This window comes from Falco punctatus (genome assembly GCF_963210335.1).
Source record: "Falco punctatus genome assembly, chromosome: 3".
In the NCBI taxonomy this organism is placed as follows: Eukaryota; Metazoa; Chordata; class Aves; order Falconiformes; family Falconidae; genus Falco; species Falco punctatus.
The window spans coordinates 77796690-77818761 of NC_137582.1; the positions used below are offsets into that span (position 1 = coordinate 77796690).

Consider the following 22072-nt stretch of genomic DNA (forward strand, 5'->3'; position numbering starts at 1 on the left):
TGAACATCTGGCTGAGCACAAATGGGAGTTGCTCTGCTTCAGTTGCTGCTGCCTGAATGACCTCCACATCTCCCATCCATGCCTCTTTTCTTTAAACTATAATTTAAAGATGAAGCTCCTTTCCTTACAAAAACATAAAAGGGAGATTAACTCCACATTTGATTACATTAGCAGGGTACCTGGTGCAGATCTAATTAAACAACATTTGAAACATTTCCTGCCATTCATTTCTAAAGTCCTTGCATGGGACAGAAGTAGCAATATTCTCTGGCTTCCAGTAGCCACTTGCAAACTGGCTAGTACTTAGAAACTAAAGATTTAATTCTTGCCCCTGCACCAATGAATAAAACATTATTTTAAGTGGTCATGAGGAAGAAATATTAGTCTGAGTTAACTGTAAAAGTCTTTCAGAATGTAAATGAACTGCCTAGGTTTCCACCAGTACTGACGGGGGGTGTGTGTGTGTGTGTGTTAAAGGAAAAATGTTTGTAACAACGAAAAAAACCTCTTTCTGCAAATGCCAAGTACCATGCTTCCAAATCTATTACTAAAACATTTTAATCTTAAATGGGTGTTATTCTATCTGAATGAATTTACAGAATTATAAAACTAGTAAAAAAAAATATGAACAGCACAGCAAAAAGTCAGGCATATGGGTCCAGTCCTGTAAACAGGTTTCAGGAAGCAGCCTGGTAGACTTCACTGGGTTACTCGAGTGAGCCCGTGGGTATATATAGTCCTGCAGATTTATAGAACAACTGTATATAAAACTAATTAGTGCAGTGTGCCAGTCTTTGACTGTATGTCAAACAAGTTAAAGCAGTCCTCTAAGAAAAGACCTGGTCCTATGCCAAGAATAGACTCTCCTTTTAGTTTTGCTTTTGTCCACCAAAGCTAGTCATAAATGCATAAGCCAGACAAGGCACTCTCTTTTTCCTCCTGGACCCCCTAAAAAACGTATGGAAAAGGGATTCGTTCACAGACACACTGCCCACTATTGCATTAACAAAACTGCTGCTTCTGCTGAGATTACACTGGTTTGCATATTACAAATCTTTGGTTTTTTCTCTGAATCTGATGATATTTTCTCTCTGTGAATTGTTATGCTTTGATTAGTGCAATACATCACAACTGAACTCAAGGTATGTATTTTATTATCCCGCTGATCCAGGGGCAAACGATGAGTAACTTATTGAGGAAAAGGACTTTTCCCACATAAGGGACCCGAGGCCAAGCAACTGGCTGCCTACAAATTTCGGGAAGCCCGGTGGTGCCACGCCGAGCCCAAGTCACCCTCGGCGCAGCCTGCTTCAGAGGAATGTGCAGGCTGCCTCTAAGGAATGCTGCCCCGGCTCCCCTTCTGAGCAAAACCTCCCTCCCCTCCCTTCCATTCAAACACACAGCAGCTGCTTAGCTAATTAACTGGGACAGTGGGTCCCCTCAGCGAGCAGGGTCCTTTGCCCCCGCTGGGAGAGGGAGATCCTTTGTGGGAAGAGGATCCTATTACGTCTGCATATGAGAAGAGCTCCCCTTCAAGCCTGCATCCTTATTCCCTTTCTCTGGAAAAGACCCGCAGGTGGGGAGTGGGAGGAGGGGAAGCCACAAACCAGCCTCGGACATCCTTCCCTACCCCCATACCTAAAGCCACGCGGGCAGAGGCTTAAAGCAGAGGGTGCAAAGAGCCACTGCAAACTCCAGGGAGCCTGTGACTGCGGACAGGCAAGCAGGGAGAGCTCCAGCGCGGGATCTCCTCTGGGAATCAAAAACACTCATTATGACCAGCACTTAATGCAAATATACACAATTGCTCTGAAGGACTTTTCTGCCTCTTTGAGAGCACAAGTCTGCTTTCCTGCCACTGCAAGAAGCAGCCAGAAGAAATTCCCGTGGACTTCCACAGGGAGAGTACACAGGGCAGAAATCCTGCTTTGGGAAGAAGGTCTGGTGCTAAACTTTTTTGAACATCTTTCTGAAGCGCCAAATGTTGCAACTTCTGCCACAAGGGAATTAACATAAAACTGTCAGCACAAGAATGATTACACATTTAAATACACTGAGATGCACCTGGAAGAATGGATATATGTAAGTGTCCTCCCCTTGAAGTATGCCCTGATTCTTGCTCCTGTATTTCTAAGACATGTGAAATGAGTTTCAATCATTTGCAGGAAAAGGAGTAACAAAAAGAAAACTCCAGAGGACTGAGGAGAAAAAAAGATGACCCTGAGAATGAGGGATCAGAGACATGCATCAAGAGACACAATACAGAGAGAAGTACAGAAGAGCAGAGGGGAGTCAGTAAGAAGGAGAACAAGACAGCATGGGAGGTGAAGGTCTGGAGTGCCACTAATATGAAAACAATAATGATTAAAGAAAGCAGTAATGCTTAAACAATCACCTACAAAAAACTAAAGAATTAGGAAGCAGGGAAAGACTGACTGAGAAACTGAATCATCTGTGTAAAAGAGACAGAAATCATCCTTTCAGGGTAGGTCCTTTTCTCTCCGAACACATCATTCCTCAGCATCCTGGACACTCCCACACCCTTGATCCCAGGTTTTAGTCAATGTTTGTGATTCATTACCAACACACATAAACTACAGTAACATCTAAGTAATTCAGTGAGATTTAAAAAGGATAGGTTTTTACACATACAGCTGGTAGAGGGGACTTTTCCAGTCTTGCCATACTCTACTCCGGGAGCCTAACAGGTCTATAGTGATCTCTCTTTTTGACTATTTTTACCAAACTTCTGTTTATTTTGCTTGGCTTCAAGCAAACCATGAGTAACGAATAAACCATTAGCCAGAGTTTCCCCTTCATAAAGCCCTAATTATTATCCCTTTGCTCCTGTAGACCCATATGCATACATGCGAAACTATGAATAACGTTTGTCGCACTATCTGTACACACTATAGCAAACAAATGGCAATGATTCATGCTAAAGGGAGATGCTAAAATGCAGCAAGTGTTTATGTAGTTAAGTGCAAAAGGAAACCTTAGTTTTTATCTGCTGGATCCTGGGGGGTACAGCTGTGGAAGCTGGTACTTTATGTTGCACTGCATTATGCTAAGATCTTAAAAGCTGATGGTGTCAAAACTTCCTTTCACTCCTTGTGTTTCTGACTTAGTGTATTAAGGCCCCAGTTACTAATAAGGAAGTGGAAGGACACGTAGGCTGATGGGGGCTGAGAGCAGAATGAAGCTGGCTGACAGAAAGGGCTAGTACTTTTTTTTTATACCTCTGCTTGCTACTGTTTTTTCAGCTCTGTACTGCAGAAACCTCTCTCACTTACCTCCTACTGCTGCTGTGGAAAAAAAGGACATAAGCAATAAAAAAGCCCATCAGCAGGAGAGCACAACAGAACATTTTGTTTAAATTGTGAAGCAAAATTTGGAATGGGACATTAAAACCCAGAATCAACAGCACAGAAAGCAGCAGCAACAACCCCAAGACACTTGAACAGCTCGAACATTTCAATGATTAAAAACCCCCCAGGCTTTATAAATTATTTGTCTCTGGAGAGATAATGAAAATGCAATGGGTGTTCATTGAAAAAAACCCTTTTCTTAGAATGGGCTTTCGTGATCAGGCTGGAGCTGGAGCCAACGCCACAAAAAGCATTTGCTGCGCTCTATAAGGTGAAAGTTATGAACAAAGCAGAACAGCAAGGCATCTTTGAATCCACTTATCACTGGAATATCACTGCAGCTTTTCTTCCATTTCCAAATTACTTCTCTTATATGTATACTTTCTGATTTTGCAAGCTAGAATACAGAATTCCCCTTTACAGTTACATTTCCCATTTAGTGTGATTCCTACCGATAACTTTGGTCATATGAGGGAAGCCTGCTGTTGCAAACAACAGCAGTGAAGTGCAGATCTAGAATATATTGCTCATATATGCTCAGTCTTCCTTACTTCCATGTATTAAAAAGCAACATTAGAAAGGCATATTCGAAAGTTACAGTTTTGCCAACACAGTAACAAAATAAAGATCCTCTGCCTGTTCAGCTTATTTATTCCAGCCATGGAACAATATTCCAGCGTACTCCCCTGCAATGATTTATTTATACAGGTCTTCTCCACTTGAATGGAAAAGGCACTAATATGCTCTTTAGTTCTGAAGTGCAGGAAGCAGTACTTCGGGTTGATAACTTCAAAGGAGGGCACTTCTGCATGTCCAAAAAATGCTGTGACTGCTCTTCTGTAAAAGTCAAAGGGCTACAGAAGGGAAAAGGCTGTGTAACAAGGTCAAATATTACAGCACCGTATTACAGCAAGTGGTGATGGAAAAGACTTAAGAGGTCATCTTGTTCATCCCCCTACAAATACAAAATTGTTCCCTAGAGAGTAATACAGTAGGAAAGTAGTTGTTACACTAAAATATAGGTTACATAATTCAAGAGAATGGGGCCAGGGAAAATTGCTAGAAAAGAAAATAATATAGAACAACTTACTGCTTTCTTTAGAGATTACTGTAACCAATCTGAAGCTAAAAAATAAACATTAAAAAATTCTACATTGAGGCCAATCTTTAACATTTGTTTTAGTTTACAGCTAGATCTTCGAATTGTTGACTTGTATGTTTGTGCCTGAACAAGCACATCAGTGCCTCTTGGATAACAAGTACTTAATAACCACGTGCTCGTCATTATTTGAGTTTTCTGGTTTTATTCCATTTTAAACACAGTGCCAACATGCTGCCCTGAAATGTCAATCAATATTAGTAAACAAAGAGCAACTAGCAAATTATAGCAATCTATCACCAAAAAAAAAGACAAAAAATTTAGGCACACACCTGCTATCCCTGGAATTAGGGATGTCTTATCCGTGCTGACAGCTTGGCAAGAGGCAAAACATCTGAGTGCAAACACATCACAAGTTTGTGCCAAGAACGTGAATGAGCTCCTGAGCTTCAAGTTCAGACCAAGTTTTACTGTTGTCTAAGACATGCCAAAATATGTCAGAGGCTATCTCCAAGATTAGGTTGTTCCAGTGATCCCATTCCATCCTTAGGAAGTGCAACAGGATTTAACCAGCCTCAGACCTCAGAGGATGCAGCCTTCAAATTAACTGCATGAGTTTGACTTCATCAGAGGTTGTTCAAAGATTTAGACAGCAAGTGCGGAGCACTCGTCTGATAGCAAGGCAACAGGCAAAAGAGCATCATCATCAGTTGATGGTTAAAATCTGATAAAGCTATGTTTCCTTCAGACCGCTGCTAGTGATTGCAATGGTGTGTGCAACTTCAAATACCTGAGCTCTCATTCAAATACCTGAGGCGTCTCACAGTCACGCTGCTGGGGGCAACAGGTTCCAAATCAATGCTGGAGTTGTTTTTACCATTTGGTAACAAAAAGTAGCCCGGACCAAGCATCCACCACAAAATCCTCACATACCAGAACCAGTAGATGCACTTGTGACTGAGACACACAATATATATATTAAGGGTTAATATTTATTTGTACTTCAGCATCACGCAGAAGCATCAGCCACACAGTCCTTAAGATCCCTCCTTGAAAGCTTATAGAGGGGGCACCCAAATGCAGTGGAGCTTCACCTATAGGATTTTTTCCCCAAAATTATTTAAAAAAAAACAGAATAAGCAAAGAATTCCAATGGAAGTGCCACAGCATCTCCAGGACATTTATTTCAATATTTCACTACATTTACTGATGACAATAGTGATTTCTAAAACATTTTTTAATATTTAATTTTCAGACCTTTCCAGTCTGAAAACTCTTGTAATGCCTCCATATAACAGCCTCTTCCTTACATTAAACAACTTAACTTGTAGCTCATCTTTCCTAAATCTCTGACAGTCCTTCTTGTTCTTGTATTCTCTACTGTGGCCAGTAACCTGGGGAGGTTCGGACATCCCCACTACCTGCTGCACAACTTACCTCCCAGCACTTTTACCTCTGCTGCACCAGGTGCCTCGCCACCTCCTGGGTCACACTGGCATGTGTTGGGTGCAGGTGGCTGGCACATCCGTGCTACATCTGCCATACTGTGCATTACAGCAAGGGGGACATAAACAGGCATACCAAGAACTTGGCACAGGCACCGTGATAAGCTTAACACACGGAAAGGAGGTAACACCACGGGGGAGCCAACAGTCTCAAATTTCCCATGGAACACCCAAGAGCCCTGCAAGAGAGTGCTGAAGTTGCTATCCTTTACTCCTGTGCAATTTATTTTTCATCCAATTGCTATTTTTTATTACTGCCCATATAGTTGTGAATATGAAGGGTTTGCAGCAGAGGGGACACAGACTCATATTCTCTCAAGGACCTGTACATTAGAACGCAAAGATTTAGCAGTGAAAGTGCCTAAATACTCACATCCTTATAAAAATCAGGTAAAATCAGGGTACTGCTCCACTTTCCAAGTACCACAGTTAGGACAAAGGGAGGTACCCAAAGCCACACATACTAAAATCAGGAAATGACTGATAAAAGACCATGGTCATCACTTATGGAAATACTAACCCATCTTTCACAGGTGAGAAATATCCAGGATTTGCCAGGAACAAGATGCGTGATGCTGGTAGGCTCCACAGCAGTATGGTTGTATGTGAGAGTGACAGAAAATACAAAGCCAATATCTAAGCAATCATTTCACCCCCATTAACAAATACAGCAAACAAAACCCGCTGTGTTAAATGCTTCTCCCAGTTGCATTTGGAATTCAATGAGTTTGTTTAAATGCATTAGCCACACAGGCCCTACATTAGCAGCATGACAGAAACTTATACACAAAACCATCCACTGCTCTGGCAACAGATTTTCCCTTCTGAAACAAAAGCTGGCCAATGCCTCCTCAAGCAACAGAGCACTGCCGGTTGGAGCACCAGCTTTTCACCTCTCTCGCTGTGTGCAGAGATGAGGGTGAGACAGACCTTGGAGCACATCTAGTCTCTCTTAGACTGATTTCCCACTTATGTTTTCCCTCTCAACCCCTGCATATCAACAGGGGTTTTTTTTTTAACAAATAATTTAAATGAAAAGTCACTCAAGCTATTGGGTTCCTTTCTATATGGCTCAGTCCTGCACTGGCTTAGGGCAGTTTTGAGGCAAGTTTGCAATGGGGACAAAATATCATGCTTGCAGCTTAACAGCTGCACAAACAAATAAAATTCTTTTTAGTACCAGCAAACCTCTATATCTGTATTTGTTAAAAACAGTAACAACAATAAAAAGCTATTTCTGAAGCACCTAAGAAGAGTTTTCCTTTTACCCTCCCCTGAGGAAAGGCTACCCTCACAGCTCTTTCCACATACCACCTACCATCCATTTATATTTTCAAACATTCCTCAAGTGCAATTTCTGTTTACCATACCATGTGGCACTTGGCCTGAACTTGTTTAACACATGTTCATGTTATTTATTCAAACTCATTCATCACAGTTGTAAAACATCTGATAAATGATGGAGGTTTTCCAGTATGTATCAGGCCTCTTGCTTAATTCAACCACTGATTATTTCCACCTCTTAAGTAATTTGACCAAAGCCACACGAAAGCATTCAGCTGTACTAAATCTTTCTCTGTTTGTTATTCATTCAGTCACTGGCTGTAAAAACCTCTAGCTCTACTTACCTAATTAATTGGAAGAATATCAACTATATACACACATACACTATATATACACATACATATTATATATACTCATAAATTAATAATAAAGATATTAGTTATATATATTCTACACATATAAATTGTTTCTCTTTAGGAGGATCCATGTGATAAGAAAAGCTTAATTGCCACATGGATTTGAAATTGTAATTTGTAACATAAATACAGCCAGCTGCTGTGCAAAGTGTTTCTCTATGCAAAATGTAAGGTTCTTCCACACTGGTGCCTCCCTTTCCCTCATGTTTATGGAGAGCTGGAAGAGCACAGTGACCCTTAAGGCCACAGCTCTGTTCCTTCTGTTCTGCTAACCTAACCTTGGGTTATATCAGTTTCCCAAAAGACCTTACACAGGTTATAAGCAAGTAAAAGCTACAATTACCTCTTCAGAAATGCCAGAATTTGTGTTCCTGCTCTTTCCACTGTGCTTCTCAGCCATAGCTACCTTAATTTCCATTGCCCAAAACATGTGGTAGCACCATGACTACAATGTGATGATTAGGGCTGGCTCTTAAGTCCATTAAGAAAAAGATAGGCAAGCACTGATACTGATGCAAAAGTTATTCATCAAGGGTGTTGCTCAGTCTTCCCTGATGTGCTGCATCAAGCGCTTCAACATTCACTAATGATCCTGCATTACTCACCTATGACACACACACTCTTCTCTACCCCTTCCATCTGCCGATACTGATAAATATTTTTTCTAGATGCAACCCCATGAAACAGCAATTTACTGTGGAGCAAAAACCAGACTCCCAGCACAGCACAGCTGTAGTCCCTCTACTAAAGCATGAATAATTTTGAATTTCCTGCTGTAAGCTAAAAGCTTACACTTGATGGACAGCAATGTGTTACCATTTACCATAGCAGGAATAGGTCTTGATGCAAGAAGTTACATTGAAAAAGTTAACCACTCGCTCTGTCAGCTGGATGAATACTCACTCAGATTTCTTTATTTGCATCCCTACACCACCACCCAACATCCCTCAAGCACAAAAAGATGTGGAGGTTCTCAGCATGACTGATTCCTGCTGGTCAGGCCCTCCAAGCTCTGTCCCACCCCACAGAACCGGCACTCCTGTCTTAGCTACAAAACTGACCTTGCTAAATCTTAAGGTCATGAAACTACAGGCCCTATTTCAGTTGCAACATTACACAACCTTAGCTACTTAACATCCTCACATATGAACACACCCATTCCTGAACGACAAAGCTGACCAAGCAAAATACAGGAGTAGTTGGCACCATGAACAACAGCCAGTCCCCCAGGGTTCACCCTTGACAAGCACTTGTGGATTTGTGTAGCCCTCATGACTCCACTTAGGAAATACTGTGACAGATTCAATAGGACTTTTATGTAAATGGATTTATAACAACGGTGCGCATGAAGTTACCATTTCTTTTCCTCAGGTAGCAAGGAATTTTCCTGTTTCCTTATCAGCTCAGCTAAAGCAAACACAGGGTATATATTGTATATAAATTAGAATAATCAACCAGTTCTAGAGTCTTTATCCTTAAAGGCATTTAATACCTGGCTAGACAGTCTTAAGTAACCTGCTCTGGCTGACCTTGCTTGGAGCAGGGTAGTTAGACAAGACAACCTCCCGCAGTGCCAGCCAGCCTCAATGATTGTGTGAACAGTCCTCTGTCTATGCAGTCATTCTGCGTAGTTTCTCATCCAGTTGACAGAGCTGATGCATGCACATACTACAGCACACACGCCACGTACATTCTGCTACTCAATGTGAAATTTTTCAATTCCCAGCCATGGCAAAACACAGTAACATCAAATCCATAAGTTCACTTATTGCACATGTAGTTTGAATCAGATCCTGCAACTGGAAAGTAAAATCTGTTCTGCTTTCTGTGATTACTGAGCACAAGTACTGTATTGCCTTTTTACTTGTCTCTTGCAGAAGAAAGATCTTTCATTGTTCCTTTTTTTTTTTTTTGCATAGTTCACATTGCTCGTTAATCATAATGGCAAAAGTCTATAACCACAAAACTAGAAGCAAGTGAACAGCTAGGATCTGCAAGAACATTAAAAGGACGAGATCCCTCTCTTCAGGGTCCCTAATAGACTTTCCAGATTTAAAAAAAAAAAAAAGTAGCTCAAAAAGTGTCATACAGGCTACAAGAATTCAAGACCCATTCAGTGTTCCTGAGAAACCTGCAACTGCCTGCTGCATGGCTTGGCTGTCTCATGTGTTACTTTTTTTTTTTTCCCCTTGAAGAACTGTGTAAAAAACCGTTATGAACTATGGCATAACATTTTCACTTGACAGCACAAGTTGGTTAGTGCAGACCTCAGAGAAAATAAATAATAGCCTATCCTTTCCCACTTCAGGAATCCTATACATATTTGTTGTCAGACTGAATCTGAAAGGAATGCTGGATCACTTATCTTTTTTAAAAAAGAAAAGATTTAGGTATGTACAGTGGTAAGTTTATGCTGTGTTGATGTTACTTGCTGGCTGAAAAATGCAGAGCAAATTATACATGATTTAAGGGACCCTCACAAGGACAGAAATGTTCTAGGAGAGCAAGGCCCAGAGAGAAGCGGGGCAGTAAACTGACAATGAAAAATCTCTGCTTCCCTTAAGTCAGCTGGAACTTTTAGAGTTCTGACACCTAGTATGGATCAGACCCCTTTGCCTTTCTCCACCCCCCACTCTGTCATTATTTCTAAAGTCTATACAAAGGCACTGGAAAATAAGGATGATGTTGGGGGATGAGTACAGAAGGCAGCTCCAGCAAGGAAACAATAGGTTCTGTAGATCTGATTATATTCCGTTACATTCAGAAAACAGGAAAATGTGGTTTCTTAGAAGAAACACAGGCTATATTATTACTACTGCCTACAGAAGGAAAACCATGAAGAAATAACCAGTTGTTCAAGGTTGGCTTAGTGGCACTCCTGGTCTGCAACCAGTACTAATCTTCCATACAGACAGCAGACACTGAAGTTGAAGGGACAAAATGCTGTAAGGAAGAAGAAAAAAAAAAATCCTTTGTCTTTGGACTGAAGAACTATTTCTTACTTCTTTTTTATTGCTCTTGGCTAGGCTTCTTATGCAAATCAATGCCTTACAGCCTACTGCCACATGCTGTATATGAGATAACCTCTCAAGAGCATACAGAAAACTTCAGCTGGCGCAGGATTTGGCCACTTGCTTGTTAAGTGGCATTTTAATTCATGAGCATATTAAATCTGTGATGCATAATCTGCATGGGCAACCTGCTAGTTTTAAGATGTTAGTCTAGACCTCTAAAGCCCTAAATGTCTTGGGACCTATTTATCCAGGAATCGAGCTTTTTTGGAGGTTTTTGGATGAAACAAAAGTTATAATCAGAAACTGTTGGTCACTAAGTTAGAAACACTGCATTTAAAGTCTCTTGCAGCCCACAAACCCAGGGACCATGGAAGGATACGTTTTTCAGCCCTAAGACAGTGCTGTGAGAAGCTGTGGGGCTGCACATGGTGAGGCAAAACTGCAGTTCCTAAAAAGCTGAGAGCTCTTGGAATTCAAACTGCACTGTTGGCATCCCAAAGAGCACAACCTGGAGCCAAAGTGCTGCAAAATGAGAAATGTGCATTTCAGTCACAAATTTAAGAAAGGCAAAATTAATTTGTACTCAAAGTACCTTTACTTCAATATAATTTTTCTGCAGAGGTATTAAGATGGTATTTCCTGAGCAGTTTCTAATCTGTGCCACAGAATATTGGGTGTGTTTGTGAAAGCTCTGTCACTCCTTGCTCCCTGCAACTTCAGGGTTTTACATGTCTGGAACAATCTTATTTTTTTCCGGTGTTTCATTAGCAGCCCCTTTCTGTGAAATGCCAGGTGGCACCATGCCCAGAATCACTTGCCAGCTAATCTCAGAGGATTGGGCATTATGCCATTTGAATTAAAAGAGCTCAGCTCTAACTCACTGATAACATTTAGGAATCAAACCAATAAAATGGTTAAACAAAATTAATACAAATAATCTTTCAATGCACACAGATAATGGCTTTTACTGAAAATGTATATAGTTATGGAAGAAGAAAAAAAAAGTAGGAGTGGTCTTTTCTCCAAAACTTAAACAGGATTCAAGTGAGAATAATCTGCTATGATTTCATTAGTTTCTCAGAATAGCAGAAAGAAAAAAAGAAATCTGCACATTTAACTACAAAGGTAACAACACAGGGTTCCCTGCAAAGGGAGCTCAAACTTCAGGCAAGCCCTGCTACACCACTCACCCTACAAAGTGCAGAGGAGAAAGAGGAAGAAAAGAATTTGCATCTGAAGGGAACAATGGAGTTTTCCCCTCAGTCCCCTCATTCTGACATTTTGACATGTCCTTCCTAAAATAAAGATGACATTTAATTTATGAAGACCAATAAAATAATAAAAATGCAGTTAAAAAGTCTGCATAATCATAACATTGTCCTTAAGAACAATAAAACATGGGATACTTCAGCATGTGCACGTAGATGAGCGGGCAAGAACACTGACCAACAATTCTACAAATTATAAACTTTTTCTATCCATGATTTTTAGGTTTTATAGGCTAGAAATTCCCACATAGAACACAGCCCACAGGAGGGGTAAGGGAAGGAAAAACATGAGGCTAATAAGGATGTGACTATTAGGAAATAAAACAATTCAAAACCATTTCCTATAACACAATTAAAGAAAAATATGGGAGGCAACTTTGGCTTACTCTGACTCCTGTCTTTATAAAGTATATATGTGTTATTTACATCTTCTCCTCTATTCTTTTGGACACCATGAGTCAGCAGGGGACGGTTATTTTTCCTTCCACTTCCCCATGCAAGCCTTGGAAGGTCAACTAGCCTCCCTCTTGGAGTATTTCATACTTTAATTAACAGAGACAAGAGCTAATCAAATTAAATAAATCATACAGAGAAACCCGTCCTTTTCCTGTGACATAACAACATCCAGGCATCTTTTTATAGGAGAAATAACAACTGAGAAGGGACTTAGCAGGTCTCTCTCCACCTTACAGGCAAGGCACACTCCGCAGGGTACAGCAGTTTTAACTTTGGTCACAACAAACCCATCCACAGATCAGATAGATGGCGGCCGTAAAAGTCACTTGCTTTTTCAGCCCCATTTGCAAAGCACAGACATTAGCCATAGACAGGCATATCAGCATCCTTCAAACAGGCAGACATTTCAGAGAGCACATAATCTTGTGCGAGACACTTGCCCTTTCCCTGCCTGCAAGACCCCTCACACGTCGCGCTGCCCGGCAGGCTGTGGGGATCTGCTCTCCTTGCGCTCCCAAGGCAGGAGTGGACAGCCAACATCTAAGGGAGCTGTGCGTGTCAAAAAGGAGCTTACATGCTGGCAGCTGTGCCCCTATCCAGCACACACCGCTTTCAATGGCAGCCCTGACCTACCCTCTCTGCCCCATGTCCTGGGTCGCAGCTTGCAGTGGAGAAGAGAGCACTGCTCCTCCAGCCCCCCACGGCTCCACTGGACCACTGGGGTTGGGTCCCGCCCCAGAGCACCAGCCCTGCTGTGCGAGCGGGCCGCCCTTGCTGGGGAGAGGCCTCTGGTGCCAAAGGGACCACCATTCCCATGTGGTCTGGGTGGCTGTTCCCCACCCGGTTTCCCATGCGGTGCTCGCCGCAGTGATGGCCCAGCTCGCTCTCAGCCAACAGAAGCCCTCTTCCAGCACTGCCCATGGCTGTCTGGCTGTGATACCCGTGTTTCCTAGACTAACTTGTTTTCCCACACAGTAACATTTCAAGCCACCCAGCAACCACCCCTAGCTGAGGTCCAGGTACCCCTGGGACATTTAGCTGGGAACGAGCCAAAGCAAAAGATCTGGCTGCCGGGATGCGTGGCTCTGGGAGCGTGCTCTTGCACCATGGGCATGGCAAAGCCCGCTCTGCGGCACCAGCACCGGCCTTGGCAGAGCGCAGATGTAACACCAGGCTCGGTGCAATCACCCATTGCTGGCTTTTGCAACACACTTCTGCAAACACAGCATGACAGCCCTGTTGGTTGAGCACAGGAAGGAGAGGAGTCCAGAAACAAACCCTGCAGCACTCCATCCTTTCTGCTGGCATGGCTTGCAGTTATGGCCACATTAAAAAAAAAAAAACAATTAGAAAAAAAGCAGAACATTATTGAAACACAGAACTTCATATATATGACCTTAATTCCAAAAAAACATATTTCTGAGAATCATACCTGACTCGCTATTGACCCAGACAGGCATTCAGAGGGAAAGGGACTAGCTTCTGAGGTGCTACCAAAAAACCCAGATTTGCTACCTAATTTATTACCTACAATCATTTACCTACAATCATTCCTGCTTTCAGTTTCTGGGGTGCTTCTTCCACCCTTAGCAAAGCCTGTTTGTGACAAGACAGGCAGCAAAGCAAAACTAGAACTAAACCCCATTCCAATGATAACAGAGCAGATAGAAATTAATGAAGAGCAAGAAGCATAATTACAGATTACACTTGTACCAGGTTAATTCCCATAGCCCAGCAGTATGTTTTTATATTGATCTTTTAGCAGCTGTAGGACTGGATTAGTTACAGTGCTTATACAGCCAGACATAGTGAGATTTTTAAATACTTCCATACATCCCATTTCTTTCAAGGGTATAACACAACTTACAGAAGTCCTCAGGACATCAGATGCTATGGATAGGCAGGAACTACCTGGTTTTCTGCTCTGTTATATCAAGGCCATTGTCAATAATGAGCAATCATATAATGAATTTAGAAGAAGTTTTTGTGGAATGCTTAACAAACACAAATAATTGAAGTATATTGTGTCATTCACATCTTTCTGGTGTCTTCATTTTAGTCACACTTCTGATCAAAATACACTGTTGTTTTCCTCTACCAATAATGTAGCTGGTAATTTACTAAACACTTGAACACCGAGAGTCATTTCACTGAAAAATTAAATGCCCTGAAAAATGTAAATCAATACCCACTGCAACTGCTTTTATTTTGGCATGCTGGCCTTCTTCCCAGCATGAACAGATGTGACAACAGAGAGATTACAGTTTACAGATCATAAGTAAAATACCCTGGATAAACGACTTGGGTAGTTATACACAATCAGAAATTCAGCTCACTTCAAAATCTTCAAAGCTAGAAAACAATGATTAAAAAAATAAAAAAAAATTCAAAAGTTCCTGTGAGAAGCAACCCTGGACCTGAATTTCAGATTCAATTAACTTGAGCCCTGGATTCATAAATGAGCCTGAACATGGTAAATGTGCTCTTTCCACAGACTATCTAAACAAATTAGACTTTATTAAGCAATTAAAATCAAGCACCATTCTTCTGTCATTAGATCAGAATTTGCCTAAAGAAATCAACATTCCCGAAGCTGGAGCACTCCAGCCATGCTACACGTGCTGTTGGAGGCAGGTTAAATCAGTGGGGAATCCTAGCTGCCTAATATCTGGCTTCAGTTTTCACCGGCAGTGTTACTCATTTAGCACTAAACTACAATAAATCAGTACAGTGCAAAAAATATTTCCTTTTCCTTTTCTTTTTGAGATGCTGGCCTATGAAAATTTGAAGTAAAAGAAATATTTTGCAGGTAGTTTGAAATTGTTTCCCAGGCTACAGCCTGCACTACCTAACCACGAAAAACTTTTGCCACTAGATGAATGTGTTTGTGTGTCCCTGGTCAAATTTTTGTCTTCTCTCAGATTGTTTTCTGAAGTACAAATATTGCTAATAGATTTGTGTAAGTGGTTCGGCATGGGAATGACCTCACATGACAGCATTTCCATACCACTCCAGTGGGGCAGCACAGTGCTGGTCCCACAGTGCAAGCTGACATCACGCTAGTTCACACCATCTGCAGGCAAACCGCTCTCCCTCCTCTTCCACATCAAAACTGCAGAATCCACAGCTAAAGTTCTGTCCAAATCTGAAGAGACTAAGTGAGGACAAAAATGAACTTTTTTTCCCCACCTACAAAACAAGCACAAAAACCCACTGAAAAGCTAATGTGTATTCAGTAAAACTAAATTTCTGTGGTGGAGATAGGGTATGCATGCACACTGTTTGCGCTTTCCTCTTCATCTAAACTTTGTCCAAAGTAGCATTCATGGCAAGTCCTTGATTGAAATCCATGAATGTTCTACTTATTTGGCTCACTTAGATGAAAGCCCAGAACATAAAAACTTTTGTTTTCATGCCATCCCCTGCAAGCGGAACCGAAGCAAAGACTTGACGGCTATTTTATGTTTGAAATATTGGCTTCAAAGCAATGGGGACAGCACAGTGTGGGTGGGCCTGACAACACTACAGCTGTCTTAAAAAAAGAGCCTATATATAAAAACCTCCTTTACAACAGACGGGATTTAACCAGAAAGTATTACATCCAACAGAAATTAAGATGAGGAAGAGGACATGCACACATTTGTGTTCAGGGAAAGTGAGGGGGAGAAGACTAATGATGTGGGGGGTGTGGGGGGGTGGGGTATGATACTTAAGAATGTTGTATCCAATTCCAGCTGCAACCATTTACATGGAAAATATTTTTAAGAGCTTTCTGACTGCATTACAGTAACTGAACAATACCATATAAAATGGGAATAGGTACTTGAGTTAGTAATGCGGCAAAACACTCAAAAAGAGAGACAATTTAACTATGTCAACATTCAAATAAGACATCCCATGTTTCTACAGACTCACATGGAGTAACAGGGACCATACCAACAGCGAAATGTCGATGAGGTGGCTAAAGTTTAGATCATGTTTCTGTCCGTATACTCCATTAAGACAGATTCAGGGTGATTTTCCTTAATATAAATTAGTAACGAGAAGCAGCAAACATACTAAAATATCACACACCCACACAATTCTTGTCAGCGTGTATTATGAAAATACCAGAAAGCCTAATTCTATAAACAGAAGTGAAACAGATGAAGATTACGCAGGCAAAACATTGCCACAGTTCTCAGTGCCTGTGCCTGAGTTTGCAAACGACAAGTGAATATTTTGATTACGGCATTAGTTTAAAACATTTGACAGGTTTTCAGGTACTGGGAGCTGTAACTTCCCAGAGCCTATCTTCTCTCCGTTTACTGTTCTACCTGCCAAAGCCAGCATGTGTATTCACACACAGCAGCAATCTCTTCCTACGCCTACCCAAGCAAAAAGGCTATCAGGAAGTAAATCCATTGAGGCTCGCTTCCATCCCTCCCTCCTGGGATTGCATGGGACAGCACAACACAGCTGGACTGAGCCACCTTGCCTGTGAAAGATCCACTCTACAAATGAAAGATGATGAAAATTTCACCTGCCGTTTCAGAAAGGCCACCAACGTGCCACAGTCCACACACAGTGCTTGAAAATGGCGTTTCATCAGCATCTCAGAGGTGAGTTGGTTTACCTTTTGGACACAGGTATTACAGATCTGAGATGAGAAGTGAGGCCTGAAAAGGCATACACCCAAAATATATGAAGTCAATACCCCGACGCCCGCCCTTGGAAAAGACGGTACTCCAGGCTGTGCTGCAGCCTGCCAGACGATGCAAGGAGCCTCTCCCTTGCAGCTGGGAGCTTGATGAGCCCACACTGCACATACCCGCCGCTCTCAAGAGACTAACTGAGCTGTGGTTTTGGGGTCAGAAGATGCATGGGGCCAGTAACAAGTAATATCATTAGCACGGACAGAACCGTTAGTTTAAAGCAAATCAAGATATCTCTGCATTGTAAATCTCTCCTCTCTCACACACATGCATGCACAAAAACTTGCTGTTTGTTACCCCTTCACCAGAGTGATTTGTGTGTAGAAGCTGGGACCCTTCAAAAAGAATAACCATTCGGTGGGGGCAGAGAGAGCTACTTGATACCTATACAGAGAGGACATACATGGCTCCGTTTGCTCACAACAGGGCATCTCACTTCAGGGGCCCCCACATAGATGAAAGCTCAAAGTCTCTTTTGCAAACCTCCCTTTGTTTAGTTTTTTTTCCCCTTAGCCAACTATGACGACTCCAGAGTCACTGATAACAAAAGCAGATGTTTACAGCCACATGGGAGGCTTCTCTATATACAGTGGCTACTGCATTATATTGCATTAGTCACTCCGTGACATCTACCATATGTATCACATTGATTAGTAGGCATTTTAAATCCCATTGACAGTGGTGGGATTAGATGTGCACAAATATTAAAATGTAGGCTCCTTCCCCATCTGGTGATGATAAAAACGGTTCTCTAAAACACTGGTTTGCTTCAGGATCCTCGTTCCCCCAACTGAAAAGTGTGTGGCTGGTTGCATATCTTGTTGAGAAACAAAAATGAGGTTTTCCTAGCATTCAATGTGATGGCAGGATCTATTAAAAAAAATAATATGTATTTTGCGATGTATTTTAGAAAGCAGGATTTGTCTTCTATTTTGTATATTTCTGGAGACAGTGCAAACAACTCTGTTACTCAACACAACTGACACCCTAGATAGTTTTCTCCATTTAAAAAAATGCATAAAAGGGCTTCTGGAAGAAAAAACACCCAACAACTCTTTAAAATGACTCACTGATATATTCAAATGATTGCTACCTGGCACTGGCTTGGGAAACTTCATCTGTGAATTGCTTCCTGCCATCTACTTAATTTTGGGGTTTTTCTCTTCCAGTTCCACATGGATTAGTTTATTGGTCTGATTCACTGACCGCCTTCCATCTGACACCAAACACCTCCATTCTGACCATCAGTTTTGTTTTCATCTGTGTTGAACCCAGCGCTGGGGCATCCCATTCTTCTATCAGCTCCATAATTACAGCTAAGGTCTGTTAGTGCTAGTATAATTGCTAGGCCACTTGGAAAATGTATGGGTACAATTTACAGACTAAGCATTTCCCTGAAATTGCAAGTATGGCTTTAAATTAGTTACTCACACAAACACCAGTGCATTAAATAGAATGGAATTACTCATCAGCTGGGACCAAGACATCCACAAGAAATTTGTATTAGATGTCCATGCATAGCAGAATCTGAATATCCTATGCTGATGAAGGCACAGATTTCAACTATCAGATGAAGATGTGTATAACCTGAAACTTCTCTGGTGAAGTAATTTATAAAGACTTGTCATGTGATGCTGTCTGGGATTTGGCATCGTTAAAATAAAATCTTGAAGAGATGGTTTCAAAGAAAAACATATTTTATAAACATAACCTATTACTGCAATACAGATGCCAGCAATTCAGGTCCAGAGGAAGGTGTAGCAGGGATCAAACAAGCTCTGTGGTCCTGCCCTCCAGTCACATACCCATTTCCTATGCCGTAGAAATGTGAAATTTACTATTATTATATGAATATAACTTTGGCGGATGCTGGGATTTGGTTATTGTAACTAACTAAGCCCTTTCCAGTGTTCATTTACTATCAAGATGGGAACAAGCTGTTTCTTTACAATGCTGACTTCATACTTAGCATGGTCTACCACGATACATTCAACCAAGGAATAATAAAAGTACATAACATTATCTGACAAAATCCCTGGCCCTTCCTAAAAGTAACTGAGGTGTTACAATATGAAGTAAAAACCCATGTTTTTTTCATCAAACACTAGGTAACATACTAGACAGCCTGGCCCATTTGCTGCACTGCAGCATGCACAAGCCTGCTGGCTCTCCTTCCCATCTGGCTCAGGATCCAAGTGCTAACATGACAAACAGGGCAGTTCCTGCTCAGCCACCACCAATGCTTAGGGTTTTTGGGACCCATGTGGTGGCAGGGCTCTGGAAGGTGCTGCAGAACACTGGGAACCTGGTGAGACCAAACCCCCTCTGTTTAGCTTCAAAATCCCCTAGCAAAGGTAGGTAGTGGCAGCTATGTAGGGGCAGCTCTGTAGGGGTAACGTGCAGGGGAATCTATCCACCTTCTTTCCTTGCTCTCCCCAGCCCAAATAGGCAAAAAAGCGTGCCAACTTTGCAAATAGATATGTGTAGTGATAGTTTTTTCTTAGCAGGCTTCCCCAGAGGATCTGAGCTTTATCATAAGCATATTTGTGAATGGTCTTAGGGTCAACTCAAGCTTTTTGATAGGCTGAATTCACTGTCACTGCCCTTAAACTGATAGCAGCCTCAAACGTTTACCTCCTTCACTACACCCTTTTCTTCATCTTACACAAAGCAACATTTGGGAGTACAAATTCAGTGTTGCTTTTCAACTGATAAACCCACGTTTTTTGCCTGTGTCACACGAAGTAGCAAGTATCATGTTAGTGGTATTAAATTTAACCACAGCTCTCTAGACAGGACTCTTTGTGCAGGAAAGATGGGAGAATAGAGGATTTACAGCCAGGAACATTTTCTTTATTCTGGTGCAATTTGTCCTTCACATGACAAAACAGCACCCCATAAAAGACAGCAACTGTGGCTGAGACAACTCTCAAGCATGCCAATACATTCTGGCAAAGTTTTGATTTCACACTAAAGTGCTTGTCAAGGCTCGATCAAGACCTTCTCACTGAGTATCCCAACTGACAGCTTCTGCCGGCTGCAAGCTAATCCTGTCAAGGTAAGCACTTGCTTAAGCTTTCAGGTGAGAGAAGCAGGAGATACATCTGGCTGCATGCACACGTTTCTCGTTACATATGAACTACTGCCTCCCAGACCAGAAATTACAATCACGAAAGTGATCTGGGAGCAGAACAACTGGTTTGCACTTGGACAACCCCAACACAATCCCGCTCCTGCAAGCAAGCTATGCCTTGACCTAATAAATTCCTCAATGCTTCTTAATTGTGAATGAAGCCCCAAAGTCAAAAATTGTATTTGTGTGCAAAGATTAAGTATCAGTCCAGCAGAATCTTTGCTTAGCTATTTTTTGGCTGGTTTCTTATATTTAAAATGGGAAGAATATTGTTTTCATATTTAACAGAAATTCAGATATGCCTTTTGAGCCGGCTACTTTAAGTCCTTATATAATAGATTTATAAAAACAAGTCAAACATAAACAGATAATGGGTGCAAGACGGCACCAAACATTTGTTACATTCAGAACAGGCTAGTTTTAATTGAAAGGGAGCAGAGGCAAATCTGACGCATCCTACACAATTATTCAAAATCTCAATCTACAGCCTGAAAGGTACATGACTTGCTGCTATGCACAACTTTCACCTGCATTTTCTAACAGCTGGTTATTGGAGATGAATGACTTAACAAATTTTATTCCAGTCGGAACCTAGCTGCACAGCCAGCAATTTTCTTGCTATTCAGACACAGATCAGAGACCTGAATGGAATCTTGCTTTATTACTCAGCAAATTTCAGACTTGAAAATAATTTTAGAGTAGCAAGGGAGGGTGCAGGGGGAGTTGTCAAGATGCTTTAGCTCTGATGGTCTATGATGTAGGATTTCAATCTACTTTTGAAACAGCATGATTCCTGCTCAAGTCCAGCATGAGAAGTTGAGCTCTGTTGTTCAGTGACACCGCTCCTTCCCTGGCAGCAGACACTTGGAAACTGCAGAAGGTGCAAAACCCAACTGACTCCGTGTTCTCCTAAACATTAGAAAAACATGAATCTGAAGCCTGCAGCTGCATTTTATCAGATTTATCCATATAAATAGACCAAACTCAAAGTGGATCCAGACCTGAACTTTTCACCTTGTGTCCCTCTGTGACGAAAATGTATCTCATTTTGTTACTCAGACCAGAAATTCTTTAAAAGATTTGTATTATATTTCTTGCTAAGGAATGACGCTCTCACCAAAACCCTACTGTGCTATGGTGCCTAAAATAGTTAGTTCACTAATACTGTCCAGGTTTGGAGGTTACATTGTACATGTTTTGACTGAGTAAGGGTTTTTTTTTAATAATCTTTTCAGCTTTCCCCCATCATTTATCTTCTTGGAACACAAGCGACTCTGAGCCTGGATGAGTTACAAATACCAATGAAGAGAACACTACTCTCCTGTGGGCACTACCAGAACACAATTAAGAGAGGAAGACATGCTCAGGAGGATATCACAAGTTTTTTGTCTGATCTTCAGCATATCATATACCTTGGAATGTCTCTTATTAACTCTTGGATAAATGTCTCCCATAACGCATAATAAAATTACTGATGACTGATCAACTACCCCACTTTATCAAGCCCTGTCTTTCATCAAAACCAGACATTTTCACAGCCCTGTAGTGATTCTTTCCCCAAACCTAATCCCAAACATCCCTTTTTCAAAACCATAGCTTGCAAAATTTGGGACACCATTCAAAAATATTATCTATGTACAAAATGCATGGAAATCACATGCACTAAACACAAATGTTATTAGTATTTAAGTTTTTGGTGGTTTTTAGACCTCAGAAGTTGGGATTTTGGGTTTAAGTAACATTTTTCTGAAGTCAACTCTCCACTAGTTGTCCTATTGTGGAATGAAGAAGACACCGATTTTCTTCTTAAAGAACAAATATGGATAATGTTACTG

General features: G+C 41.3%; 1 protein-coding gene across 12 annotated transcripts in view; it reads right to left on the minus strand.

The window, feature by feature from the left end:
- Positions 1 to 22072, minus strand: part of FHOD3 (formin homology 2 domain containing 3) — a 450149-nt gene that overhangs the window by 233141 nt on the left and 194936 nt on the right. The gene's annotated exons all lie outside the window — the stretch shown is intronic.